General features: G+C 41.3%; 19 non-coding genes across 19 annotated transcripts; all 19 read right to left on the reverse strand.

The window, feature by feature from the left end:
• Nucleotides 1–97: 97 nt before the first annotated feature.
• TRNAR-CCU (transfer RNA arginine (anticodon CCU)) lies at nucleotides 98–170 on the reverse strand. Its single transcript has one exon. It is a non-coding gene; the product is annotated as a tRNA-Arg (tRNA).
• A 417-nt stretch (nucleotides 171–587) lies between these two features.
• Nucleotides 588–680, reverse strand: TRNAI-UAU (transfer RNA isoleucine (anticodon UAU)). Its single transcript is given in 2 exon segments — nucleotides 588–623; nucleotides 643–680. It is a non-coding gene; the product is annotated as a tRNA-Ile (tRNA).
• A 1084-nt stretch (nucleotides 681–1764) lies between these two features.
• Nucleotides 1765–1837, reverse strand: TRNAR-CCU (transfer RNA arginine (anticodon CCU)). Its single transcript has one exon. It is a non-coding gene; the product is annotated as a tRNA-Arg (tRNA).
• A 1592-nt stretch (nucleotides 1838–3429) lies between these two features.
• On the reverse strand, nucleotides 3430–3502 carry TRNAR-CCU (transfer RNA arginine (anticodon CCU)). Its single transcript has one exon. It is a non-coding gene; the product is annotated as a tRNA-Arg (tRNA).
• Nucleotides 3503–3919: 417 nt separating this feature from the next.
• TRNAI-UAU (transfer RNA isoleucine (anticodon UAU)) lies at nucleotides 3920–4012 on the reverse strand. The gene is given in 2 exon segments: nucleotides 3920–3955; nucleotides 3975–4012. It is a non-coding gene; the product is annotated as a tRNA-Ile (tRNA).
• Nucleotides 4013–5576: 1564 nt separating this feature from the next.
• TRNAI-UAU (transfer RNA isoleucine (anticodon UAU)) lies at nucleotides 5577–5669 on the reverse strand. The gene is given in 2 exon segments: nucleotides 5577–5612; nucleotides 5632–5669. It is a non-coding gene; the product is annotated as a tRNA-Ile (tRNA).
• A 1082-nt stretch (nucleotides 5670–6751) lies between these two features.
• On the reverse strand, nucleotides 6752–6824 carry TRNAR-CCU (transfer RNA arginine (anticodon CCU)). Its single transcript has one exon. It is a non-coding gene; the product is annotated as a tRNA-Arg (tRNA).
• A 417-nt stretch (nucleotides 6825–7241) lies between these two features.
• On the reverse strand, nucleotides 7242–7334 carry TRNAI-UAU (transfer RNA isoleucine (anticodon UAU)). The gene is given in 2 exon segments: nucleotides 7242–7277; nucleotides 7297–7334. It is a non-coding gene; the product is annotated as a tRNA-Ile (tRNA).
• Nucleotides 7335–8898: 1564 nt separating this feature from the next.
• TRNAI-UAU (transfer RNA isoleucine (anticodon UAU)) lies at nucleotides 8899–8991 on the reverse strand. The gene is given in 2 exon segments: nucleotides 8899–8934; nucleotides 8954–8991. It is a non-coding gene; the product is annotated as a tRNA-Ile (tRNA).
• A 1564-nt stretch (nucleotides 8992–10555) lies between these two features.
• On the reverse strand, nucleotides 10556–10648 carry TRNAI-UAU (transfer RNA isoleucine (anticodon UAU)). Its single transcript is given in 2 exon segments — nucleotides 10556–10591; nucleotides 10611–10648. It is a non-coding gene; the product is annotated as a tRNA-Ile (tRNA).
• A 1563-nt stretch (nucleotides 10649–12211) lies between these two features.
• Nucleotides 12212–12304, reverse strand: TRNAI-UAU (transfer RNA isoleucine (anticodon UAU)). Its single transcript is given in 2 exon segments — nucleotides 12212–12247; nucleotides 12267–12304. It is a non-coding gene; the product is annotated as a tRNA-Ile (tRNA).
• Nucleotides 12305–13385: 1081 nt separating this feature from the next.
• On the reverse strand, nucleotides 13386–13458 carry TRNAR-CCU (transfer RNA arginine (anticodon CCU)). Its single transcript has one exon. It is a non-coding gene; the product is annotated as a tRNA-Arg (tRNA).
• A 2084-nt stretch (nucleotides 13459–15542) lies between these two features.
• TRNAI-UAU (transfer RNA isoleucine (anticodon UAU)) lies at nucleotides 15543–15635 on the reverse strand. The gene is given in 2 exon segments: nucleotides 15543–15578; nucleotides 15598–15635. It is a non-coding gene; the product is annotated as a tRNA-Ile (tRNA).
• A 1564-nt stretch (nucleotides 15636–17199) lies between these two features.
• On the reverse strand, nucleotides 17200–17292 carry TRNAI-UAU (transfer RNA isoleucine (anticodon UAU)). Its single transcript is given in 2 exon segments — nucleotides 17200–17235; nucleotides 17255–17292. It is a non-coding gene; the product is annotated as a tRNA-Ile (tRNA).
• A 1563-nt stretch (nucleotides 17293–18855) lies between these two features.
• On the reverse strand, nucleotides 18856–18948 carry TRNAI-UAU (transfer RNA isoleucine (anticodon UAU)). The gene is given in 2 exon segments: nucleotides 18856–18891; nucleotides 18911–18948. It is a non-coding gene; the product is annotated as a tRNA-Ile (tRNA).
• Nucleotides 18949–20510: 1562 nt separating this feature from the next.
• On the reverse strand, nucleotides 20511–20603 carry TRNAI-UAU (transfer RNA isoleucine (anticodon UAU)). The gene is given in 2 exon segments: nucleotides 20511–20546; nucleotides 20566–20603. It is a non-coding gene; the product is annotated as a tRNA-Ile (tRNA).
• Nucleotides 20604–22166: 1563 nt separating this feature from the next.
• On the reverse strand, nucleotides 22167–22259 carry TRNAI-UAU (transfer RNA isoleucine (anticodon UAU)). Its single transcript is given in 2 exon segments — nucleotides 22167–22202; nucleotides 22222–22259. It is a non-coding gene; the product is annotated as a tRNA-Ile (tRNA).
• A 1563-nt stretch (nucleotides 22260–23822) lies between these two features.
• Nucleotides 23823–23915, reverse strand: TRNAI-UAU (transfer RNA isoleucine (anticodon UAU)). The gene is given in 2 exon segments: nucleotides 23823–23858; nucleotides 23878–23915. It is a non-coding gene; the product is annotated as a tRNA-Ile (tRNA).
• A 1572-nt stretch (nucleotides 23916–25487) lies between these two features.
• Nucleotides 25488–25580, reverse strand: TRNAI-UAU (transfer RNA isoleucine (anticodon UAU)). The gene is given in 2 exon segments: nucleotides 25488–25523; nucleotides 25543–25580. It is a non-coding gene; the product is annotated as a tRNA-Ile (tRNA).
• Nucleotides 25581–26737: the final 1157 nt, after the last annotated feature.

Here is a 26737-nt window from a genome sequence, read left to right on the forward strand (position 1 = left end):
GCATATTAATTAAGGCAACAGGAAAGGGAAGTCCTAAAGGTTTTATTCTAAAGCCTTGCTTTAGATGTGACTTGAAAGAGTCAAGCAAGATCTCAAACACCCCAGATGGGACTCGAACCCACAATCCCTGGCTTAGGAGGCCAGTGCCTTATCCATTAGGCCACTGGGGCTTTCGCTAGATGACAGCAAAGACTTTTTTTTTCTTTCAGAAGGCATCCGTTCTCTTACTTTACAAGGTAAGGGTGGCAAAATCTTTGTTTTTATTTTCCCTTGTAAACTTGCTACAGAATTGCAAGCGGTTTGAGCTACAAAGTCAGAAGAATGAGTTTTCTGAAAGAGAAAAGCCATGTCGCAGCTCTCCACACCTCTTTTCATCAAGTAGAAGGCGCACATTTTCTTTATCTGTTCTGGTCCACAATTTAAAGAATGTGGTCAGTGTAACAGAAAGACAGCTCATTCAAGCACCCTTGAGGAAAGAACCTTGAGTTTCTTTGGGCGCTTATTGCCCTGTTGTAAAGTTCTCAGGCCATAGGGTGCAAGTGCAGATTACATTTTCCATGAATAAAGGCAAAAAGCAAGAAACTGCATGCTCCAGGTGAGGCTCGAACTCACAACCTCGGCATTGCTCAACAGATACTGCCATATAAGTACCGCGCGCTGACCGATTGCGCCACTGGAGCACAGAAGCCATAACGGAAATCCATCACCCATGTCTCCTTGGTTTCAAATAGGCCTTCAAGTGATCCGAAACCTAAAATCGTGCTTATCCCAGACAAAAGAGAATATTTTTTTCTCTCATAGCAAGAAATGGTAGCATATAAGTACTCCTAGAAAAAAAAAAAACACCGCCAAATCCACTTGACTGGAGCTCAAGGACAGTATTTAAAAAATAAAAGTAGAACTTTTTTGAAAGAAAAAATGATATTGCAACTGCTATCGTGACGTGTTAGGGATATATTCATGCATGTTTGAAAAGTTACTAAATATCCACTGTAAAGCAAGAAGTGGCAGGTAATACCAAGTACCTTTGGATCAAGGTCCGTTTGTGGGTAAACCCAGATAAAACACAAGAGTTGTTAATACATTTGAAATGCCACTATCCAGCAACTGTGTTGAGCATTTTGATGCTCTATTTTTCAGAAAATCTGCCGATCCACGTCAGATTCTATTTCTGACTGCTTGCGGCAAGAAGACTTCTGAATGTGTCCCAAAGCAGTGGCTATCAGTGTGAATCTCAACAAATGCAACAACACCATGTCATATGAAGCAAAGGAAGCACACCTCTAAGGAGCGATTCTGATTGCTATTCGTATACATGTTGATACATCAGGAAAAACATTTCTGAAACTGGCACAAAAAGGACATAAAATGCCTTCCTGCAAATTAAGCTTACCAACGATACTTGTCAGGGTGGCTTTTTTGCTTGAAGATTTTAGGCCACCGGATTTGCATGCCACAATGGGATGTCTGGAGAATGTCGGAGAAAATGCAAAGCTCTTTCCTAATAAAAGCAGCGTTTCCTTTGTGGGGAGTTGAACATATTGTTTGGCAGAAACATTGCAGGAGATTTGGTTTTGGACAAGAGGACTTGTAGCCATCTTGCAGAAGTTTCCATTCAGTTGATAGCATGCTGCTGAACTAATCTGAGTTCTACTAGGAGAAGGCACGCATATTAATTAAGGCAACAGGAAAGGGAAGTCCTAAAGGTTTTATTCTAAAGCCTTGCTTTAGATGTGACTTGAAAGAGTCAAGCAAGATCTCAAACACCCCAGATGGGACTCGAACCCACAATCCCTGGCTTAGGAGGCCAGTGCCTTATCCATTAGGCCACTGGGGTTTTCGCTAGATGAAAGCAAAGACTTTTTTTTTCTTTCAGAAGGCATCCGTTCTCTTACTTTACAAGGTAAGGGTGGCAAAATCTTTGTTTTTATTTTCCCTTGTAAACTTGCTACAGAATTGCAAGCGGTTTGAGCTACAAAGTCAGAAGAATGAGTTTTCTGAAAGAGAAAAGCCATGTCGCAGCTCTCCACACCTCTTTTCATCAAGTAGAAGGCGCACATTTTCTTTATCTGTTCTGGTCCACAATTTAAAGAATGTGGTCAGTGTAACAGAAAGACAGCTCATTCAAGCACCCTTGAGGAAAGAACCTTGAGTTTCTTTGGGCGCTTATTGCCCTGTTGTAAAGTTCTCAGGCCATAGGGTGCAAGTGCAGATTACATTTTCCATGAATAAAGGCAAAAAGCAAGAAACTGCATGCTCCAGGTAAGGCTCGAACTCACAACCTCGGCATTGCTCAACAGATACTGCCATATAAGTACCGCGCGCTGACCGATTGCGCCACTGGAGCACAGAAGCCATCACGGAAATCCATCACCCATGTCTCCTTGGTTTCAAATAGGCCTTCAAGTGATCCGAAACCTAAAATCGTGCTTATCCCAGACAAAAGAGAATATTTTTTCTCTCATAGCAAGAAATGGTAGCATATAAGTACTCCTAGAAAAAAAAAAACACCGCCAAATCCACTTGACTGGAGCTCAAGGACAGTATTTAAAAAATAAAAGTAGAACTTTTTTGAAAGAAAAAATGATATTGCAACTGCTATCGTGACGTGTTAGGGATATATTCATGCATGTTTGAAAAGTTACTAAATATCCACTGTAAAGCAAGAAGTGGCAGGTAATACCAAGTACCTTTGGATCAAGGTCCGTTTGTGGGTAAACCCAGATAAAACACAAGAGTTGTTAATACATTTGAAATGCCACTATCCAGCAACTGTGTTGAGCATTTTGATGCTCTATTTTTCAGAAAATCTGCCGATCCACGTCAGATTCTATTTCTGACTGCTTGCGGCAAGAAGACTTCTGAATGTGTCCCAAAGCAGTGGCTATCAGTGTGAATCTCAACAAATGCAACAACACCATGTCATATGAAGCAAAGGAAGCACACCTCTAAGGAGCGATTCTGATTGCTATTCGTATACATGTTGATACATCAGGAAAAACATTTCTGAAACTGGCACAAAAAGGACATAAAATGCCTTCCTGCAAATTAAGCTTACCAACGATACTTGTCAGGGTGGCTTTTTTGCTTGAAGATTTTAGGCCACCGGATTTGCATGCCACAATGGGATGTCTGGAGAATGTCGGAGAAAATGCAAAGCTCTTTCCTAATAAAAGCAGCGTTTCCTTTGTGGGGAGTTGAACATATTGTTTGGCAGAAACATTGCAGGAGATTTGGTTTTGGACAAGAGGACTTGTAGCCATCTTGCAGAAGTTTCCATTCAGTTGATAGCATGCTGCTGAACTAATCTGAGTTCTACTAGGAGAATGCACACATATTAATTAAGGCAACAGGAAAGGGAAGTCCTAAAGGTTTTATTCTAAAGCCTTGCTTTAGATGTGACTTGAAAGAGTCAAGCAAGATCTCAAACACCCCAGATGGGACTCGAACCCACAATCCCTGGCTTAGGAGGCCAGTGCCTTATCCATTAGGCCACTGGGGCTTTCGCTAGATGACAGCAAAGACTTTTTTTTTCTTTCAGAAGGCATCCGTTCTCTTACTTTACAAGGTAAGGGTGGCAAAATCTTTGTTTTTATTTTCCCTTGTAAACTTGCTACAGAATTGCAAGCGGTTTGAGCTACAAAGTCAGAAGAATGAGTTTTCTGAAAGAGAAAAGCCATGTCGCAGCTCTCCACACCTCTTTTCATCAAGTAGAAGGCGCACATTTTCTTTATCTGTTCTGGTCCACAATTTAAAGAATGTGGTCAGTGTAACAGAAAGCCAGCTCATTCAAGCACCCTTGAGGAAAGAACCTTGAATTTCTTTGGGCGCTTATTGCCCTGTTGTAAAGTTCTCAGGCCATAGGGTGCAAGTGCAGATTACATTTTCCATGAATAAAGGCAAAAAGCAAGAAACTGCATGCTCCAGGTGAGGCTCGAACTCACAACCTCGGCATTGCTCAACAGATACTGCCATATAAGTACCGCGCGCTGACCGATTGCGCCACTGGAGCACAGAAGCCATCACGGAAATCCATCACCCATGTCTCCTTGGTTTCAAATAGGCCTTCAAGTGATCCGAAACCTAAAATCGTGCTTATCCCAGACAAAAGAGAATATTTTTTCTCTCATAGCAAGAAATGGTAGCATATAAGTACTCCTAGAAAAAAAAAAAACACCGCCAAATCCACTTGACTGGAGCTCAAGGACAGTATTTAAAAAATAAAAGTAGAACTTTTTTGAAAGAAAAAATGATATTGCAACTGCTATCGTGACGTGTTAGGGATATATTCATGCATGTTTGAAAAGTTACTAAATATCCACTGTAAAGCAAGAAGTGGCAGGTAATACCAAGTACCTTTGGATCAAGGTCCGTTTGTGGGTAAACCCAGATAAAACACAAGAGTTGTTAATACATTTGAAATGCCACTATCCAGCAACTGTGTTGAGCATTTTGATGCTCTATTTTTCAGAAAATCTGCCGATCCACGTCAGATTCTATTTCTGACTGCTTGCGGCAAGAAGACTTCTGAATGTGTCCCAAAGCAGTGGCTATCAGTGTGAATCTCAACAAATGCAACAACACCATGTCATATGAAGCAAAGGAAGCACACCTCTAAGGAGCGATTCTGATTGCTATTCGTATACATGTTGATACATCAGGAAAAACATTTCTGAAACTGGCACAAAAAGGACATAAAATGCCTTCCTGCAAATTAAGCTTACCAACGATACTTGTCAGGGTGGCTTTTTTGCTTGAAGATTTTAGGCCACCGGATTTGCATGCCACAATGGGATGTCTGGAGAATGTCGGAGAAAATGCAAAGCTCTTTCCTAATAAAAGCAGCGTTTCCTTTGTGGGGAGTTGAACATATTGTTTGGCAGAAACATTGCAGGAGATTTGGTTTTGGACAAGAGGACTTGTAGCCATCTTGCAGAAGTTTCCATTCAGTTGATAGCATGCTGCTGAACTAATCTGAGTTCTACTAGGAGAAGGCACACATATTAATTAAGGCAACAGGAAAGGGAAGTCCTAAAGGTTTTATTCTAAAGCCTTGCTTTAGATGTGACTTGAAAGAGTCAAGCAAGATCTCAAACACCCCAGATGGGACTCGAACCCACAATCCCTGGCCAGTGCCTTATCCATTAGGCCACTGGGGCTTTCGCTAGATGACAGCAAAGACTTTTTTTTTCTTTCAGAAGGCATCCGTTCTCTTACTTTACAAGGTAAGGGTGGCAAAATCTTTGTTTTTATTTTCCCTTGTAAACTTGCTACAGAATTGCAAGCGGTTTGAGCTACAAAGTCAGAAGAATGAGTTTTCTGAAAGAGAAAAGCCATGTCGCAGCTCTCCACACCTCTTTTCATCAAGTAGAAGGCGCACATTTTCTTTATCTGTTCTGGTCCACAATTTAAAGAATGTGGTCAGTGTAACAGAAAGCCAGCTCATTCAAGCACCCTTGAGGAAAGAACCTTGAGTTTCTTTGGGCGCTTATTGCCCTGTTGTAAAGTTCTCAGGCCATAGGGTGCAAGTGCAGATTACATTTTCCATGAATAAAGGCAAAAAGCAAGAAACTGCATGCTCCAGGTGAGGCTCGAACTCACAACCTCGGCATTGCTCAACAGATACTGCCATATAAGTACCGCGCGCTGACCGATTGCGCCACTGGAGCACAGAAGCCATCACGGAAATCCATCACCCATGTCTCCTTGGTTTCAAATAGGCCTTCAAGTGATCCGAAACCTAAAATCGTGCTTATCCCAGACAAAAGAGAATATTTTTTCTCTCATAGCAAGAAATGGTAGCATATAAGTACTCCTAGAAAAAAAAAAACACCGCCAAATCCACTTGACTGGAGCTCAAGGACAGTATTTAAAAAATAAAAGTAGAACTTTTTTGAAAGAAAAAATGATATTGCAACTGCTATCGTGACGTGTTAGGGATATATTCATGCATGTTTGAAAAGTTACTAAATATCCACTGTAAAGCAAGAAGTGGCAGGTAATACCAAGTACCTTTGGATCAAGGTCCGTTTGTGGGTAAACCCAGATAAAACACAAGAGTTGTTAATACATTTGAAATGCCACTATCCAGCAACTGTGTTGAGCATTTTGATGCTCTATTTTTCAGAAAATCTGCCGATCCACGTCAGATTCTATTTCTGACTGCTTGCGGCAAGAAGACTTCTGAATGTGTCCCAAAGCAGTGGCTATCAGTGTGAATCTCAACAAATGCAACAACACCATGTCATATGAAGCAAAGGAAGCACACCTCTAAGGAGCGATTCTGATTGCTATTCGTATACATGTTGATACATCAGGAAAAACATTTCTGAAACTGGCACAAAAAGGACATAAAATGCCTTCCTGCAAATTAAGCTTACCAACGATACTTGTCAGGGTGGCTTTTTTGCTTGAAGATTTTAGGCCACCGGATTTGCATGCCACAATGGGATGTCTGGAGAATGTCGGAGAAAATGCAAAGCTCTTTCCTAATAAAAGCAGCGTTTCCTTTGTGGGGAGTTGAACATATTGTTTGGCAGAAACATTGCAGGAGATTTGGTTTTGGACAAGAGGACTTGTAGCCATCTTGCAGAAGTTTCCATTCAGTTGATAGCATGCTGCTGAACTAATCTGAGTTCTACTAGGAGAATGCACACATATTAATTAAGGCAACAGGAAAGGGAAGTCCTAAAGGTTTTATTCTAAAGCCTTGCTTTAGATGTGACTTGAAAGAGTCAAGCAAGATCTCAAACACCCCAGATGGGACTCGAACCCACAATCCCTGGCTTAGGAGGCCAGTGCCTTATCCATTAGGCCACTGGGGCTTTCGCTAGATGACAGCAAAGACTTTTTTTTTCTTTCAGAAGGCATCCGTTCTCTTACTTTACAAGGTAAGGGTGGCAAAATCTTTGTTTTTATTTTCCCTTGTAAACTTGCTACAGAATTGCAAGCGGTTTGAGCTACAAAGTCAGAAGAATGAGTTTTCTGAAAGAGAAAAGCCATGTCGCAGCTCTCCACACCTCTTTTCATCAAGTAGAAGGCGCACATTTTCTTTATCTGTTCTGGTCCACAATTTAAAGAATGTGGTCAGTGTAACAGAAAGCCAGCTCATTCAAGCACCCTTGAGGAAAGAACCTTGAATTTCTTTGGGCGCTTATTGCCCTGTTGTAAAGTTCTCAGGCCATAGGGTGCAAGTGCAGATTACATTTTCCATGAATAAAGGCAAAAAGCAAGAAACTGCATGCTCCAGGTGAGGCTCGAACTCACAACCTCGGCATTGCTCAACAGATACTGCCATATAAGTACCGCGCGCTGACCGATTGCGCCACTGGAGCACAGAAGCCATCACGGAAATCCATCACCCATGTCTCCTTGGTTTCAAATAGGCCTTCAAGTGATCCGAAACCTAAAATCGTGCTTATCCCAGACAAAAGAGAATATTTTTTCTCTCATAGCAAGAAATGGTAGCATATAAGTACTCCTAGAAAAAAAAAAAACACCGCCAAATCCACTTGACTGGAGCTCAAGGACAGTATTTAAAAAATAAAAGTAGAACTTTTTTGAAAGAAAAAATGATATTGCAACTGCTATCGTGACGTGTTAGGGATATATTCATGCATGTTTGAAAAGTTACTAAATATCCACTGTAAAGCAAGAAGTGGCAGGTAATACCAAGTACCTTTGGATCAAGGTCCGTTTGTGGGTAAACCCAGATAAAACACAAGAGTTGTTAATACATTTGAAATGCCACTATCCAGCAACTGTGTTGAGCATTTTGATGCTCTATTTTTCAGAAAATCTGCCGATCCACGTCAGATTCTATTTCTGACTGCTTGCGGCAAGAAGACTTCTGAATGTGTCCCAAAGCAGTGGCTATCAGTGTGAATCTCAACAAATGCAACAACACCATGTCATATGAAGCAAAGGAAGCACACCTCTAAGGAGCGATTCTGATTGCTATTCGTATACATGTTGATACATCAGGAAAAACATTTCTGAAACTGGCACAAAAAGGACATAAAATGCCTTCCTGCAAATTAAGCTTACCAACGATACTTGTCAGGGTGGCTTTTTTGCTTGAAGATTTTAGGCCACCGGATTTGCATGCCACAATGGGATGTCTGGAGAATGTCGGAGAAAATGCAAAGCTCTTTCCTAATAAAAGCAGCGTTTCCTTTGTGGGGAGTTGAACATATTGTTTGGCAGAAACATTGCAGGAGATTTGGTTTTGGACAAGAGGACTTGTAGCCATCTTGCAGAAGTTTCCATTCAGTTGATAGCATGCTGCTGAACTAATCTGAGTTCTACTAGGAGAAGGCACACATATTAATTAAGGCAACAGGAAAGGGAAGTCCTAAAGGTTTTATTCTAAAGCCTTGCTTTAGATGTGACTTGAAAGAGTCAAGCAAGATCTCAAACACCCCAGATGGGACTCGAACCCACAATCCCTGGCCAGTGCCTTATCCATTAGGCCACTGGGGCTTTCGCTAGATGACAGCAAAGACTTTTTTTTTCTTTCAGAAGGCATCCGTTCTCTTACTTTACAAGGTAAGGGTGGCAAAATCTTTGTTTTTATTTTCCCTTGTAAACTTGCTACAGAATTGCAAGCGGTTTGAGCTACAAAGTCAGAAGAATGAGTTTTCTGAAAGAGAAAAGCCATGTCGCAGCTCTCCACACCTCTTTTCATCAAGTAGAAGGCGCACATTTTCTTTATCTGTTCTGGTCCACAATTTAAAGAATGTGGTCAGTGTAACAGAAAGCCAGCTCATTCAAGCACCCTTGAGGAAAGAACCTTGAATTTCTTTGGGCGCTTATTGCCCTGTTGTAAAGTTCTCAGGCCATAGGGTGCAAGTGCAGATTACATTTTCCATGAATAAAGGCAAAAAGCAAGAAACTGCATGCTCCAGGTGAGGCTCGAACTCACAACCTCGGCATTGCTCAACAGATACTGCCATATAAGTACCGCGCGCTGACCGATTGCGCCACTGGAGCACAGAAGCCATCACGGAAATCCATCACCCATGTCTCCTTGGTTTCAAATAGGCCTTCAAGTGATCCGAAACCTAAAATCGTGCTTATCCCAGACAAAAGAGAATATTTTTTCTCTCATAGCAAGAAATGGTAGCATATAAGTACTCCTAGAAAAAAAAAAAACACCGCCAAATCCACTTGACTGGAGCTCAAGGACAGTATTTAAAAAATAAAAGTAGAACTTTTTTGAAAGAAAAAATGATATTGCAACTGCTATCGTGACGTGTTAGGGATATATTCATGCATGTTTGAAAAGTTACTAAATATCCACTGTAAAGCAAGAAGTGGCAGGTAATACCAAGTACCTTTGGATCAAGGTCCGTTTGTGGGTAAACCCAGATAAAACACAAGAGTTGTTAATACATTTGAAATGCCACTATCCAGCAACTGTGTTGAGCATTTTGATGCTCTATTTTTCAGAAAATCTGCCGATCCACGTCAGATTCTATTTCTGACTGCTTGCGGCAAGAAGACTTCTGAATGTGTCCCAAAGCAGTGGCTATCAGTGTGAATCTCAACAAATGCAACAACACCATGTCATATGAAGCAAAGGAAGCACACCTCTAAGGAGCGATTCTGATTGCTATTCGTATACATGTTGATACATCAGGAAAAACATTTCTGAAACTGGCACAAAAAGGACATAAAATGCCTTCCTGCAAATTAAGCTTACCAACGATACTTGTCAGGGTGGCTTTTTTGCTTGAAGATTTTAGGCCACCGGATTTGCATGCCACAATGGGATGTCTGGAGAATGTCGGAGAAAATGCAAAGCTCTTTCCTAATAAAAGCAGCGTTTCCTTTGTGGGGAGTTGAACATATTGTTTGGCAGAAACATTGCAGGAGATTTGGTTTTGGACAAGAGGACTTGTAGCCATCTTGCAGAAGTTTCCATTCAGTTGATAGCATGCTGCTGAACTAATCTGAGTTCTACTAGGAGAAGGCACACATATTAATTAAGGCAACAGGAAAGGGAAGTCCTAAAGGTTTTATTCTAAAGCCTTGCTTTAGATGTGACTTGAAAGAGTCAAGCAAGATCTCAAACACCCCAGATGGGACTCGAACCCACAATCCCTGGCCAGTGCCTTATCCATTAGGCCACTGGGGCTTTCGCTAGATGACAGCAAAGACTTTTTTTTTCTTTCAGAAGGCATCCGTTCTCTTACTTTACAAGGTAAGGGTGGCAAAATCTTTGTTTTTATTTTCCCTTGTAAACTTGCTACAGAATTGCAAGCGGTTTGAGCTACAAAGTCAGAAGAATGAGTTTTCTGAAAGAGAAAAGCCATGTCGCAGCTCTCCACACCTCTTTTCATCAAGTAGAAGGCGCACATTTTCTTTATCTGTTCTGGTCCACAATTTAAAGAATGTGGTCAGTGTAACAGAAAGCCAGCTCATTCAAGCACCCTTGAGGAAAGAACCTTGAGTTTCTTTGGGCGCTTATTGCCCTGTTGTAAAGTTCTCAGGCCATAGGGTGCAAGTGCAGATTACATTTTCCATGAATAAAGGCAAAAAGCAAGAAACTGCATGCTCCAGGTGAGGCTCGAACTCACAACCTCGGCATTGCTCAACAGATACTGCCATATAAGTACCGCGCGCTGACCGATTGCGCCACTGGAGCACAGAAGCCATCACGGAAATCCATCACCCATGTCTCCTTGGTTTCAAATAGGCCTTCAAGTGATCCGAAACCTAAAATCGTGCTTATCCCAGACAAAAGAGAATATTTTTTCTCTCATAGCAAGAAATGGTAGCATATAAGTACTCCTAGAAAAAAAAAAACACCGCCAAATCCACTTGACTGGAGCTCAAGGACAGTATTTAAAAAATAAAAGTAGAACTTTTTTGAAAGAAAAAATGATATTGCAACTGCTATCGTGACGTGTTAGGGATATATTCATGCATGTTTGAAAAGTTACTAAATATCCACTGTAAAGCAAGAAGTGGCAGGTAATACCAAGTACCTTTGGATCAAGGTCCGTTTGTGGGTAAACCCAGATAAAACACAAGAGTTGTTAATACATTTGAAATGCCACTATCCAGCAACTGTGTTGAGCATTTTGATGCTCTATTTTTCAGAAAATCTGCCGATCCACGTCAGATTCTATTTCTGACTGCTTGCGGCAAGAAGACTTCTGAATGTGTCCCAAAGCAGTGGCTATCAGTGTGAATCTCAACAAATGCAACAACACCATGTCATATGAAGCAAAGGAAGCACACCTCTAAGGAGCGATTCTGATTGCTATTCGTATACATGTTGATACATCAGGAAAAACATTTCTGAAACTGGCACAAAAAGGACATAAAATGCCTTCCTGCAAATTAAGCTTACCAACGATACTTGTCAGGGTGGCTTTTTTGCTTGAAGATTTTAGGCCACCGGATTTGCATGCCACAATGGGATGTCTGGAGAATGTCGGAGAAAATGCAAAGCTCTTTCCTAATAAAAGCAGCGTTTCCTTTGTGGGGAGTTGAACATATTGTTTGGCAGAAACATTGCAGGAGATTTGGTTTTGGACAAGAGGACTTGTAGCCATCTTGCAGAAGTTTCCATTCAGTTGATAGCATGCTGCTGAACTAATCTGAGTTCTACTAGGAGAAGGCACGCATATTAATTAAGGCAACAGGAAAGGGAAGTCCTAAAGGTTTTATTCTAAAGCCTTGCTTTAGATGTGACTTGAAAGAGTCAAGCAAGATCTCAAACACCCCAGATGGGACTCGAACCCACAATCCCTGGCCAGTGCCTTATCCATTAGGCCACTGGGGCTTTCGCTAGATGACAGCAAAGACTTTTTTTTTCTTTCAGAAGGCATCCGTTCTCTTACTTTACAAGGTAAGGGTGGCAAAATCTTTGTTTTTATTTTCCCTTGTAAACTTGCTACAGAATTGCAAGCGGTTTGAGCTACAAAGTCAGAAGAATGAGTTTTCTGAAAGAGAAAAGCCATGTCGCAGCTCTCCACACCTCTTTTCATCAAGTAGAAGGCGCACATTTTCTTTATCTGTTCTGGTCCACAATTTAAAGAATGTGGTCAGTGTAACAGAAAGCCAGCTCATTCAAGCACCCTTGAGGAAAGAACCTTGAGTTTCTTTGGGCGCTTATTGCCCTGTTGTAAAGTTCTCAGGCCATAGGGTGCAAGTGCAGATTACATTTTCCATGAATAAAGGCAAAAAGCAAGAAACTGCATGCTCCAGGTGAGGCTCGAACTCACAACCTCGGCATTGCTCAACAGATACTGCCATATAAGTACCGCGCGCTGACCGATTGCGCCACTGGAGCACAGAAGCCATCACGGAAATCCATCACCCATGTCTCCTTGGTTTCAAATAGGCCTTCAAGTGATCCGAAACCTAAAATCGTGCTTATCCCAGACAAAAGAGAATATTTTTTCTCTCATAGCAAGAAATGGTAGCATATAAGTACTCCTAGAAAAAAAATACACCGCCAAATCCACTTGACTGGAGCTCAAGGACAGTATTTAAAAAATAAAAGTAGAACTTTTTTGAAAGAAAAAATGATATTGCAACTGCTATCGTGACGTGTTAGGGATATATTCATGCATGTTTGAAAAGTTACTAAATATCCACTGTAAAGCAAGAAGTGGCAGGTAATACCAAGTACCTTTGGATCAAGGTCCGTTTGTGGGTAAACCCAGATAAAACACAAGAGTTGTTAATACATTTGAAATGCCACTATCCAGCAACTGTGTTGAGCATTTTGATGCTCTATTTTTCAGAAAATCTGCCGATCCACGTCAGATTCTATTTCTGACTGCTTGCGGCAAGAAGACTTCTGAATGTGTCCCAAAGCAGTGGCTATCAGTGTGAATCTCAACAAATGCAACAACACCATGTCATATGAAGCAAAGGAAGCACACCTCTAAGGAGCGATTCTGATTGCTATTCGTATACATGTTGATACATCAGGAAAAACATTTCTGAAACTGGCACAAAAAGGACATAAAATGCCTTCCTGCAAATTAAGCTTACCAACGATACTTGTCAGGGTGGGTTTTTTGCTTGAAGATTTTAGGCCACCGGATTTGCATGCCACAATGGGATGTCTGGAGAATGTCGGAGAAAATGCAAAGCTCTTTCCTAATAAAAGCAGCGTTTCCTTTGTGGGGAGTTGAACATATTGTTTGGCAGAAACATTGCAGGAGATTTGGTTTTGGACAAGAGGACTTGTAGCCATCTTGCAGAAGTTTCCATTCAGTTGATAGCATGCTGCTGAACTAATCTGAGTTCTACTAGGAGAAGGCACACATATTAATTAAGGCAACAGGAAAGGGAACTCCTAAAGGTTTTATTCTAAAGCCTTGCTTTAGATGTGACTTGAAAGAGTCAAGCAAGATCTCAAACACCCCAGATGGGACTCGAACCCACAATCCCTGGCTTAGGAGGCCAGTGCCTTATCCATTAGGCCACTGGGGCTTTCGCTAGATGACAGCAAAGACTTTTTTTTTCTTTCAGAAGGCATCCGTTCTCTTACTTTACAAGGTAAGGGTGGCAAAATCTTTGTTTTTATTTTCCCTTGTAAACTTGCTACAGAATTGCAAGCGGTTTGAGCTACAAAGTCAGAAGAATGAGTTTTCTGAAAGAGAAAAGCCATGTCGCAGCTCTCCACACCTCTTTTCATCAAGTAGAAGGCGCACATTTTCTTTATCTGTTCTGGTCCACAATTTAAAGAATGTGGTCAGTGTAACAGAAAGACAGCTCATTCAAGCACCCTTGAGGAAAGAACCTTGAGTTTCTTTGGGCGCTTATTGCCCTGTTGTAAAGTTCTCAGGCCATAGGGTGCAAGTGCAGATTACATTTTCCATGAATAAAGGCAAAAAGCAAGAAACTGCATGCTCCAGGTGAGGCTCGAACTCACAACCTCGGCATTGCTCAACAGATACTGCCATATAAGTACTGCGCGCTGACCGATTGCGCCACTGGAGCACAGAAGCCATCACGGAAATCCATCACCCATGTCTCCTTGGTTTCAAATAGGCCTTCAAGTGATCCGAAACCTAAAATCGTGCTTATCCCAGACAAAAGAGAATATTTTTTTCTCTCATAGCAAGAAATGGTAGCATATAAGTACTCCTAGAAAAAAAAAAAACACCGCCAAATCCACTTGACTGGAGCTCAAGGACAGTATTTAAAAAATAAAAGTAGAACTTTTTTGAAAGAAAAAATGATATTGCAACTGCTATCGTGACGTGTTAGGGATATATTCATGCATGTTTGAAAAGTTACTAAATATCCACTGTAAAGCAAGAAGTGGCAGGTAATACCAAGTACCTTTGGATCAAGGTCCGTTTGTGGGTAAACCCAGATAAAACACAAGAGTTGTTAATACATTTGAAATGCCACTATCCAGCAACTGTGTTGAGCATTTTGATGCTCTATTTTTCAGAAAATCTGCCGATCCACGTCAGATTCTATTTCTGACTGCTTGCGGCAAGAAGACTTCTGAATGTGTCCCAAAGCAGTGGCTATCAGTGTGAATCTCAACAAATGCAACAACACCATGTCATATGAAGCAAAGGAAGCACACCTCTAAGGAGCGATTCTGATTGCTATTCGTATACATGTTGATACATCAGGAAAAACATTTCTGAAACTGGCACAAAAAGGACATAAAATGCCTTCCTGCAAATTAAGCTTACCAACGATACTTGTCAGGGTGGCTTTTTTGCTTGAAGATTTTAGGCCACCGGATTTGCATGCCACAATGGGATGTCTGGAGAATGTCGGAGAAAATGCAAAGCTCTTTCCTAATAAAAGCAGCGTTTCCTTTGTTTGGAGTTGAACATATTGTTTGGCAGAAACATTGCAGGAGATTTGGTTTTGGACAAGAGGACTTGTAGCCATCTTGCAGAAGTTTCCATTCAGTTGATAGCATGCTGCTGAACTAATCTGAGTTCTACTAGGAGAAGGCACGCATATTAATTAAGGCAACAGGAAAGGGAAGTCCTAAAGGTTTTATTCTAAAGCCTTGCTTTAGATGTGACTTAAAAGAGTCAAGCAAGATCTCAAACACCCCAGATGGGACTCAAACCCACAATCCCTGGCTTATGAGGCCAGTGCCTTATCCATTAGGCCACTGGGGCTTTCGCTAGATGACAGCAAAGACTTTTTTTTTCTTTCAGAAGGCATCCGTTCTCTTACTTTACAAGGTAAGGGTGGCAAAATCTTTGTTTTTATTTTCCCTTGTAAACTTGCTACAGAATTGCAAGCGGTTTGAGCTACAAAGTCAGAAGAATGAGTTTTCTGAAAGAGAAAAGCCATGTCGCAGCTCTCCACACCTCTTTTCATCAAGTAGAAGGCGCACATTTTCTTTATCTGTTCTGGTCCACAATTTAAAGAATGTGGTCAGTGTAACAGAAAGACAGCTCATTCAAGCACCCTTGAGGAAAGAACCTTGAATTTCTTTGGGCGCTTATTGCCCTGTTGTAAAGTTCTCAGGCCATAGGGTGCAAGTGCAGATTACATTTTCCATGAATAAAGGCAAAAAGCAAGAAACTGCATGCTCCAGGTGAGGCTCGAACTCACAACCTCGGCATTGCTCAACAGATACTGCCATATAAGTACCGCGCGCTGACCGATTGCGCCACTGGAGCACAGAAGCCATCACGGAAATCCATCACCCATGTCTCCTTGGTTTCAAATAGGCCTTCAAGTGATCCGAAACCTAAAATCGTGCTTATCCCAGACAAAAGAGAATATTTTTTCTCTCATAGCAAGAAATGGTAGCATATAAGTACTCCTAGAAAAAAAAAAAACACCGCCAAATCCACTTGACTGGAGCTCAAGGACAGTATTTAAAAAATAAAAGTAGAACTTTTTTGAAAGAAAAAATGATATTGCAACTGCTATCGTGACGTGTTAGGGATATATTCATGCATGTTTGAAAAGTTACTAAATATCCACTGTAAAGCAAGAAGTGGCAGGTAATACCAAGTACCTTTGGATCAAGGTCCGTTTGTGGGTAAACCCAGATAAAACACAAGAGTTGTTAATACATTTGAAATGCCACTATCCAGCAACTGTGTTGAGCATTTTGATGCTCTATTTTTCAGAAAATCTGCCGATCCACGTCAGATTCTATTTCTGACTGCTTGCGGCAAGAAGACTTCTGAATGTGTCCCAAAGCAGTGGCTATCAGTGTGAATCTCAACAAATGCAACAACACCATGTCATATGAAGCAAAGGAAGCACACCTCTAAGGAGCGATTCTGATTGCTATTCGTATACATGTTGATACATCAGGAAAAACATTTCTGAAACTGGCACAAAAAGGACATAAAATGCCTTCCTGCAAATTAAGCTTACCAACGATACTTGTCAGGGTGGCTTTTTTGCTTGAAGATTTTAGGCCACCGGATTTGCATGCCACAATGGGATGTCTGGAGAATGTCGGAGAAAATGCAAAGCTCTTTCCTAATAAAAGCAGCGTTTCCTTTGTGGGGAGTTGAACATATTGTTTGGCAGAAACATTGCAGGAGATTTGGTTTTGGACAAGAGGACTTGTAGCCATCTTGCAGAAGTTTCCATTCAGTTGATAGCATGCTGCTGAACTAATCTGAGTTCTACTAGGAGAAGGCACACATATTAATTAAGGCAACAGGAAAGGGAAGTCCTAAAGGTTTTATTCTAAAGCCTTGCTTTAGATGTGACTTGAAAGAGTCAAGCAAGATCTCAAACACCCCAGATGGGACTCGAACCCACAATCCCTGGCCAGTGCCTTATCCATTAGGCCACTGGGGCTTTCGCTAGATGACAGCAAAGACTTTTTTTTTCTTTCAGAAGGCATCCGTTCTCTTACTTTACAAGGTAAGGGTGGCAAAATCTTTGTTTTTATTTTCCCTTGTAAACTTGCTACAGAATTGCAAGCGGTTTGAGCTACAAAGTCAGAAGAATGAGTTTTCTGAAAGAGAAAAGCCATGTCGCAGCTCTCCACACCTCTTTTCATCAAGTAGAAGGCGCACATTTTCTTTATCTGTTCTGGTCCACAATTTAAAGAATGTGGTCAGTGTAACAGAAAGCCAGCTCATTCAAGCACCCTTGAGGAAAGAACCTTGAGTTTCTTTGGGCGCTTATTGCCCTGTTGTAAAGTTCTCAGGCCATAGGGTGCAAGTGCAGATTACATTTTCCATGAATAAAGGCAAAAAGCAAGAAACTGCATGCTCCAGGTGAGGCTCGAACTCACAACCTCGGCATTGCTCAACAGATACTGCCATATAAGTACCGCGCGCTGACCGATTGCGCCACTGGAGCACAGAAGCCATCACGGAAATCCATCACCCATGTCTCCTTGGTTTCAAATAGGCCTTCAAGTGATCCGAAACCTAAAATCGTGCTTATCCCAGACAAAAGAGAATATTTTTTCTCTCATAGCAAGAAATGGTAGCATATAAGTACTCCTAGAAAAAAAAAAACACCGCCAAATCCACTTGACTGGAGCTCAAGGACAGTATTTAAAAAATAAAAGTAGAACTTTTTTGAAAGAAAAAATGATATTGCAACTGCTATCGTGACGTGTTAGGGATATATTCATGCATGTTTGAAAAGTTACTAAATATCCACTGTAAAGCAAGAAGTGGCAGGTAATACCAAGTACCTTTGGATCAAGGTCCGTTTGTGGGTAAACCCAGATAAAACACAAGAGTTGTTAATACATTTGAAATGCCACTATCCAGCAACTGTGTTGAGCATTTTGATGCTCTATTTTTCAGAAAATCTGCCGATCCACGTCAGATTCTATTTCTGACTGCTTGCGGCAAGAAGACTTCTGAATGTGTCCCAAAGCAGTGGCTATCAGTGTGAATCTCAACAAATGCAACAACACCATGTCATATGAAGCAAAGGAAGCACACCTCTAAGGAGCGATTCTGATTGCTATTCGTATACATGTTGATACATCAGGAAAAACATTTCTGAAACTGGCACAAAAAGGACATAAAATGCCTTCCTGCAAATTAAGCTTACCAACGATACTTGTCAGGGTGGCTTTTTTGCTTGAAGATTTTAGGCCACCGGATTTGCATGCCACAATGGGATGTCTGGAGAATGTCGGAGAAAATGCAAAGCTCTTTCCTAATAAAAGCAGCGTTTCCTTTGTGGGGAGTTGAACATATTGTTTGGCAGAAACATTGCAGGAGATTTGGTTTTGGACAAGAGGACTTGTAGCCATCTTGCAGAAGTTTCCATTCAGTTGATAGCATGCTGCTGAACTAATCTGAGTTCTACTAGGAGAAGGCACACATATTAATTAAGGCAACAGGAAAGGGAAGTCCTAAAGGTTTTATTCTAAAGCCTTGCTTTAGATGTGACTTGAAAGAGTCAAGCAAGATCTCAAACACCCCAGATGGGACTCGAACCCACAATCCCTGGCCAGTGCCTTATCCATTAGGCCACTGGGGCTTTCGCTAGATGACAGCAAAGACTTTTTTTTTCTTTCAGAAGGCATCCGTTCTCTTACTTTACAAGGTAAGGGTGGCAAAATCTTTGTTTTTATTTTCCCTTGTAAACTTGCTACAGAATTGCAAGCGGTTTGAGCTACAAAGTCAGAAGAATGAGTTTTCTGAAAGAGAAAAGCCATGTCGCAGCTCTCCACACCTCTTTTCATCAAGTAGAAGGCGCACATTTTCTTTATCTGTTCTGGTCCACAATTTAAAGAATGTGGTCAGTGTAACAGAAAGCCAGCTCATTCAAGCACCCTTGAGGAAAGAACCTTGAGTTTCTTTGGGCGCTTATTGCCCTGTTGTAAAGTTCTCAGGCCATAGGGTGCAAGTGCAGATTACATTTTCCATGAATAAAGGCAAAAAGCAAGAAACTGCATGCTCCAGGTGAGGCTCGAACTCACAACCTCGGCATTGCTCAACAGATACTGCCATATAAGTACCGCGCGCTGACCGATTGCGCCACTGGAGCACAGAAGCCATCACGGAAATCCATCACCCATGTCTCCTTGGTTTCAAATAGGCCTTCAAGTGATCCGAAACCTAAAATCGTGCTTATCCCAGACAAAAGAGAATATTTTTTCTCTCATAGCAAGAAATGGTAGCATATAAGTACTCCTAGAAAAAAAATACACCGCCAAATCCACTTGACTGGAGCTCAAGGACAGTATTTAAAAAATAAAAGTAGAACTTTTTTGAAAGAAAAAATGATATTGCAACTGCTATCGTGACGTGTTAGGGATATATTCATGCATGTTTGAAAAGTTACTAAATATCCACTGTAAAGCAAGAAGTGGCAGGTAATACCAAGTACCTTTGGATCAAGGTCCGTTTGTGGGTAAACCCAGATAAAACACAAGAGTTGTTAATACATTTGAAATGCCACTATCCAGCAACTGTGTTGAGCATTTTGATGCTCTATTTTTCAGAAAATCTGCCGATCCACGTCAGATTCTATTTCTGACTGCTTGCGGCAAGAAGACTTCTGAATGTGTCCCAAAGCAGTGGCTATCAGTGTGAATCTCAACAAATGCAACAACACCATGTCATATGAAGCAAAGGAAGCACACCTCTAAGGAGCGATTCTGATTGCTATTCGTATACATGTTGATACATCAGGAAAAACATTTCTGAAACTGGCACAAAAAGGACATAAAATGCCTTCCTGCAAATTAAGCTTACCAACGATACTTGTCAGGGTGGCTTTTTTGCTTGAAGATTTTAGGCCACCGGATTTGCATGCCACAATGGGATGTCTGGAGAATGTCGGAGAAAATGCAAAGCTCTTTCCTAATAAAAGCAGCGTTTCCTTTGTGGGGAGTTGAACATATTGTTTGGCAGAAACATTGCAGGAGATTTGGTTTTGGACAAGAGGACTTGTAGCCATCTTGCAGAAGTTTCCATTCAGTTGATAGCATGCTGCTGAACTAATCTGAGTTCTACTAGGAGAAGGCACACATATTAATTAAGGCAACAGGAAAGGGAAGTCCTAAAGGTTTTATTCTAAAGCCTTGCTTTAGATGTGACTTGAAAGAGTCAAGCAAGATCTCAAACACCCCAGATGGGACTCGAACCCACAATCCCTGGCCAGTGCCTTATCCATTAGGCCACTGGGGCTTTCGCTAGATGACAGCAAAGACTTTTTTTTTCTTTCAGAAGGCATCCGTTCTCTTACTTTACAAGGTAAGGGTGGCAAAATCTTTGTTTTTATTTTCCCTTGTAAACTTGCTACAGAATTGCAAGCGGTTTGAGCTACAAAGTCAGAAGAATGAGTTTTCTGAAAGAGAAAAGCCATGTCGCAGCTCTCCACACCTCTTTTCATCAAGTAGAAGGCGCACATTTTCTTTATCTGTTCTGGTCCACAATTTAAAGAATGTGGTCAGTGTAACAGAAAGCCAGCTCATTCAAGCACCCTTGAGGAAAGAACCTTGAGTTTCTTTGGGCGCTTATTGCCCTGTTGTAAAGTTCTCAGGCCATAGGGTGCAAGTGCAGATTACATTTTCCATGAATAAAGGCAAAAAGCAAGAAACTGCATGCTCCAGGTGAGGCTCGAACTCACAACCTCGGCATTGCTCAACAGATACTGCCATATAAGTACCGCGCGCTGACCGATTGCGCCACTGGAGCACAGAAGCCATCACGGAAATCCATCACCCATGTCTCCTTGGTTTCAAATAGGCCTTCAAGTGATCCGAAACCTAAAATCGTGCTTATCCCAGACAAAAGAGAATATTTTTTCTCTCATAGCAAGAAATGGTAGCATATAAGTACTCCTAGAAAAAAAAAAACACCGCCAAATCCACTTGACTGGAGCTCAAGGACAGTATTCTAAAAATAAAAGTAGAACTTTTTTGAAAGAAAAAATGATATTGCAACTGCTATCGTGACGTGTTAGGGATATATTCATGCATGTTTGAAAAGTTACTAAATATCCACTGTAAAGCAAGAAGTGGCAGGTAATACCAAGTACCTTTGGATCAAGGTCCGTTTGTGGGTAAACCCAGATAAAACACAAGAGTTGTTAATACATTTGAAATGCCACTATCCAGCAACTGTGTTGAGCATTTTGATGCTCTATTTTTCAGAAAATCTGCCGATCCACGTCAGATTCTATTTCTGACTGCTTGCGGCAAGAAGACTTCTGAATGTGTCCCAAAGCAGTGGCTATCAGTGTGAATCTCAACAAATGCAACAACACCATGTCATATGAAGCAAAGGAAGCACACCTCTAAGGAGCGATTCTGATTGCTATTCGTATACATGTTGATACATCAGGAAAAACATTTCTGAAACTGGCACAAAAAGGACATAAAATGCCTTCCTGCAAATTAAGCTTACCAACGATACTTGTCAGGGTGGCTTTTTTGCTTGAAGATTTTAGGCCACCGGATTTGCATGCCACAATGGGATGTCTGGAGAATGTCGGAGAAAATGCAAAGCTCTTTCCTAATAAAAGCAGCGTTTCCTTTGTGGGGAGTTGAACATATTGTTTGGCAGAAACATTGCAGGAGATTTGGTTTTGGACAAGAGGACTTGTAGCAATCTTGCAGAAGTTTCCATTCAGTTGATAGCATGCTGCTGAACTAATCTGAGTTCTACTAGGAGAAGGCACGCATATTAATTAAGGCAACAGGAAAGGGAAGTCCTAAAGGTTATATTCTAAAGCCTTGCTTTAGATGTGACTTGAAAGAGTCAAGCAAGATCTCAAACACCCCAGATGGGCCTTGAACCCACAATCCCTGGCCAGTGCCTTATCCATTAGGCCACTGGGGCTTTCGCTAGATGACAGCAAAGACTTTTTTTTTCTTTCAGAAGGCATCCGTTCTCTTACTTTACAAGGTAAGGGTGGCAAAATCTTTGTTTTTATTTTCCCTTGTAAACTTGCTACAGAATTGCAAGCGGTTTGAGCTACAAAGTCAGAAGAATGAGTTTTCTGAAAGAGAAAAGCCATGTCGCAGCTCTCCACACCTCTTTTCATCAAGTAGAAGGCGCACATTTTCTTTATCTGTTCTGGTCCACAATTTAAAGAATGTGGTCAGTGTAACAGAAAGACAGCTCATTCAAGCACCCTTGAGGAAAGAACCTTGAGTTTCTTTGGGCGCTTATTGCCCTGTTGTAAAGTTCTCAGGCCATAGGGTGCAAGTGCAGATTACATTTTCCATGAATAAAGGCAAAAAGCAAGAAACTGCATGCTCCAGGTGAGGCTCGAACTCACAACCTCGGCATTGCTCAACAGATACTGCCATATAAGTACCGCGCGCTGACCGATTGCGCCACTGGAGCACAGAAGCCATCACGGAAATCCATCACCCATGTCTCCTTGGTTTCAAATAGGCCTTCAAGTGATCCGAAACCTAAAATCGTGCTTATCCCAGACAAAAGAGAATATTTTTTCTCTCATAGCAAGAAATGGTAGCATATAAGTACTCCTAGAAAAAAAAAAACACCGCCAAATCCACTTGACTGGAGCTCAAGGACAGTATTCTAAAAATAAAAGTAGAACTTTTTTGAAAGAAAAAATGATATTGCAACTGCTATCGTGACGAGTTAGGGATATATTCATGCATGTTTGAAAAGTTACTAAATATCCACTGTAAAGCAAGAAGTGGCAGGTAATACCAAGTACCTTTGGATCAAGGTCCGTTTGTGGGTAAACCCAGATAAAACACAAGAGTTGTTAATACATTTGAAATGCCACTATCCAGCAACTGTGTTGAGCATTTTGATGCTCTATTTTTCAGAAAATCTGCCGATCCACGTCAGATTCTATTTCTGACTGCTTGCGGCAAGAAGACTTCTGAATGTGTCCCAAAGCAGTGGCTATCAGTGTGAATCTCAACAAATGCAACAACACCATGTCATATGAAGCAAAGGAAGCACACCTCTAAGGAGCGATTCTGATTGCTATTCGTATACATGTTGATACATCAGGAAAAACATTTCTGAAACTGGCACAAAAAGGACATAAAATGCCTTCCTGCAAATTAAGCTTACCAACGATACTTGTCAGGGTGGCTTTTTTGCTTGAAGATTTTAGGCCACCGGATTTGCATGCCACAATGGGATGTGTGGAGAATGTCGGAGAAAATGCAAAGCTCTTTCCTAATAAAAGCAGCGTTTCCTTTGTGGGGAGTTGAACATATTGTTTGGCAGAAACATTGCAGGAGATTTGGTTTTGGACAAGAGGACTTGTAGCCATCTTGCAGAAGTTTCCATTCAGTTGATAGCATGCTGCTGAACTAATCTGAGTTCTACTAGGAGAAGGCACACATATTAATTAAGGCAACAGGAAAGGGAAGTCCTAAAGGTTTTATTCTAAAGCCTTGCTTTAGATGTGACTTGAAAGAGTCAAGCAAGATCTCAAACACCCCAGATGGGACTCGAACCCACAATCCCTGGCCAGTGCCTTATCCATTAGGCCACTGGGGCTTTCGCTAGATGACAGCAAAGACTTTTTTTTTCTTTCAGAAGGCATCCGTTCTCTTACTTTACAAGGTAAGGGTGGCAAAATCTTTGTTTTTATTTTCCCTTGTAAACTTGCTACAGAATTGCAAGCGGTTTGAGCTACAAAGTCAGAAGAATGAGTTTTCTGAAAGAGAAAAGCCATGTCGCAGCTCTCCACACCTCTTTTCATCAAGTAGAAGGCGCACATTTTCTTTATCTGTTCTGGTCCACAATTTAAAGAATGTGGTCAGTGTAACAGAAAGACAGCTCATTCAAGCACCCTTGAGGAAAGAACCTTGAGTTTCTTTGGGCGCTTATTGCCCTGTTGTAAAGTTCTCAGGCCATAGGGTGCAAGTGCAGATTACATTTTCCATGAATAAAGGCAAAAAGCAAGAAACTGCATGCTCCAGGTGAGGCTCGAACTCACAACCTCGGCATTGCTCAACAGATACTGCCATATAAGTACCGCGCGCTGACCGATTGCGCCACTGGAGCACAGAAGCCATCACGGAAATCCATCACCCATGTCTCCTTGGTTTCCAATAGGCCTTCAAGTGATCCGAAACCTAAAATCGTGCTTATCCCAGACAAAAGAGAATATTTTTTCTCTCATAGCAAGAAATGGTAGCATATAAGTACTCCTAGAAAAAAAAAAACACCGCCAAATCCACTTGACTGGAGCTCAAGGACAGTATTCTAAAAATAAAAGTAGAACTTTTTTGAAAGAAAAAATGATATTGCAACTGCTATCGTGACGTGTTAGGGATATATTCATGCATGTTTGAAAAGTTACTAAATATCCACTGTAAAGCAAGAAGTGGCAGGTAATACCAAGTACCTTTGGATCAAGGTCCGTTTGTGGGTAAACCCAGATAAAACACAAGAGTTGTTAATACATTTGAAATGCCACTATCCAGCAACTGTGTTGAGCATTTTGATGCTCTATTTTTCAGAAAATCTGCCGATCCACGTCAGATTCTATTTCTGACTGCTTGCGGCAAGAAGACTTCTGAATGTGTCCCAAAGCAGTGGCTATCAGTGTGAATCTCAACAAATGCAACAACACCATGTCATATGAAGCAAAGGAAGCACACCTCTAAGGAGCGATTCTGATTGCTATTCGTATACATGTTGATACATCAGGAAAAACATTTCTGAAACTGGCACAAAAAGGACATAAAATGCCTTCCTGCAAATTAAGCTTACCAACGATACTTGTCAGGGTGGCTTTTTTGCTTGAAGATTTTAGGCCACCGGATTTGCATGCCACAATGGGATGTCTGGAGAATGTCGGAGAAAATGCAAAGCTCTTTCCTAATAAAAGCAGCGTTTCCTTTGTTTGGAGTTGAACATATTGTTTGGCAGAAACATTGCAGGAGATTTGGTTTTGGACAAGAGGACTTGTAGCCATCTTGCAGAAGTTTCCATTCAGTTGATAGCATGCTGCTGAACTAATCTGAGTTCTACTAGGAGAAGGCACGCATATTAATTAAGGCAACAGGAAAGGGAAGTCCTAAAGGTTTTATTCTAAAGCCTTGCTTTAGATGTGACTTAAAAGAGTCAAGCAAGATCTCAAACACCCCAGATGGGACTCAAACCCACAATCCCTGGCTTATGAGGCCAGTGCCTTATCCATTAGGCCACTGGGGCTTTCGCTAGATGACAGCAAAGACTTTTTTTTTCTTTCAGAAGGCATCCGTTCTCTTACTTTACAAGGTAAGGGTGGCAAAATCTTTGTTTTTATTTTCCCTTGTAAACTTGCTACAGAATTGCAAGCGGTTTGAGCTACAAAGTCAGAAGAATGAGTTTTCTGAAAGAGAAAAGCCATGTCGCAGCTCTCCACACCTCTTTTCATCAAGTAGAAGGCGCACATTTTCTTTATCTGTTCTGGTCCACAATTTAAAGAATGTGGTCAGTGTAACAGAAAGACAGCTCATTCAAGCACCCTTGAGGAAAGAACCTTGAGTTTCTTTGGGCGCTTATTGCCCTGTTGTAAAGTTCTCAGGCCATAGGGTGCAAGTGCAGATTACATTTTCCATGAATAAAGGCAAAAAGCAAGAAACTGCATGCTCCAGGTGAGGCTCGAACTCACAACCTCGGCATTGCTCAACAGATACTGCCATATAAGTACCGCGCGCTGACCGATTGCGCCACTGGAGCACAGAAGCCATCACGGAAATCCATCACCCATGTCTCCTTGGTTTCAAATAGGCCTTCAAGTGATCCGAAACCTAAAATCGTGCTTATCCCAGACAAAAGAGAATATTTTTTCTCTCATAGCAAGAAATGGTAGCATATAAGTACTCCTAGAAAAAAAAAAAACACCGCCAAATCCACTTGACTGGAGCTCAAGGACAGTATTTAAAAAATAAAAGTAGAACTTTTTTGAAAGAAAAAATGATATTGCAACTGCTATCGTGACGTGTTAGGGATATATTCATGCATGTTTGAAAAGTTACTAAATATCCACTGTAAAGCAAGAAGTGGCAGGTAATACCAAGTACCTTTGGATCAAGGTCCGTTTGTGGGTAAACCCAGATAAAACACAAGAGTTGTTAATACATTTGAAATGCCACTATCCAGCAACTGTGTTGAGCATTTTGATGCTCTATTTTTCAGAAAATCTGCCGATCCACGTCAGATTCTATTTCTGACTGCTTGCGGCAAGAAGACTTCTGAATGTGTCCCAAAGCAGTGGCTATCAGTCTGAATCTCAACAAATGCAACAACACCATGTCATATGAAGCAAAGGAAGCACACCTCTAAGGAGCGATTCTGATTGCTATTCGTATACATGTTGATACATCAGGAAAAACATTTCTGAAACTGGCACAAAAAGGACATAAAATGCCTTCCTGCAAATTAAGCTTACCAACGATACTTGTCAGGGTGGCTTTTTTGCTTGAAGATTTTAGGCCACCGGATTTGCATGCCACAATGGGATGTGTGGAGAATGTCGGAGAAAATGCAAAGCTCTTTCCTAATAAAAGCAGCGTTTCCTTTGTTTGGAGTTGAACATATTGTTTGGCAGAAACATTGCAGGAGATTTGGTTTTGGACAAGAGGACTTGTAGCCATCTTGCAGAAGTTTCCATTCAGTTGATAGCATGCTGCTGAACTAATCTGAGTTCTACTAGGAGAAGGCACGCATATTAATTAAGGCAACAGGAAAGGGAAGTCCTAAAGGTTTTATTCTAAAGCCTTGCTTTAGATGTGACTTAAAAGAGTCAAGCAAGATCTCAAACACCCCAGATGGGACTCAAACCCACAATCCCTGGCTTATGAGGCCAGTGCCTTATCCATTAGGCCACTGGGGCT

This window comes from Lithobates pipiens, unplaced genomic scaffold, assembly GCF_037356315.1.
Source record: "Lithobates pipiens isolate NorthernLeopardFrog02 unplaced genomic scaffold, aLitPip1_a1.2 Scaffold_8, whole genome shotgun sequence".
Classification (NCBI taxonomy): Eukaryota; Metazoa; Chordata; class Amphibia; order Anura; family Ranidae; genus Lithobates; species Lithobates pipiens.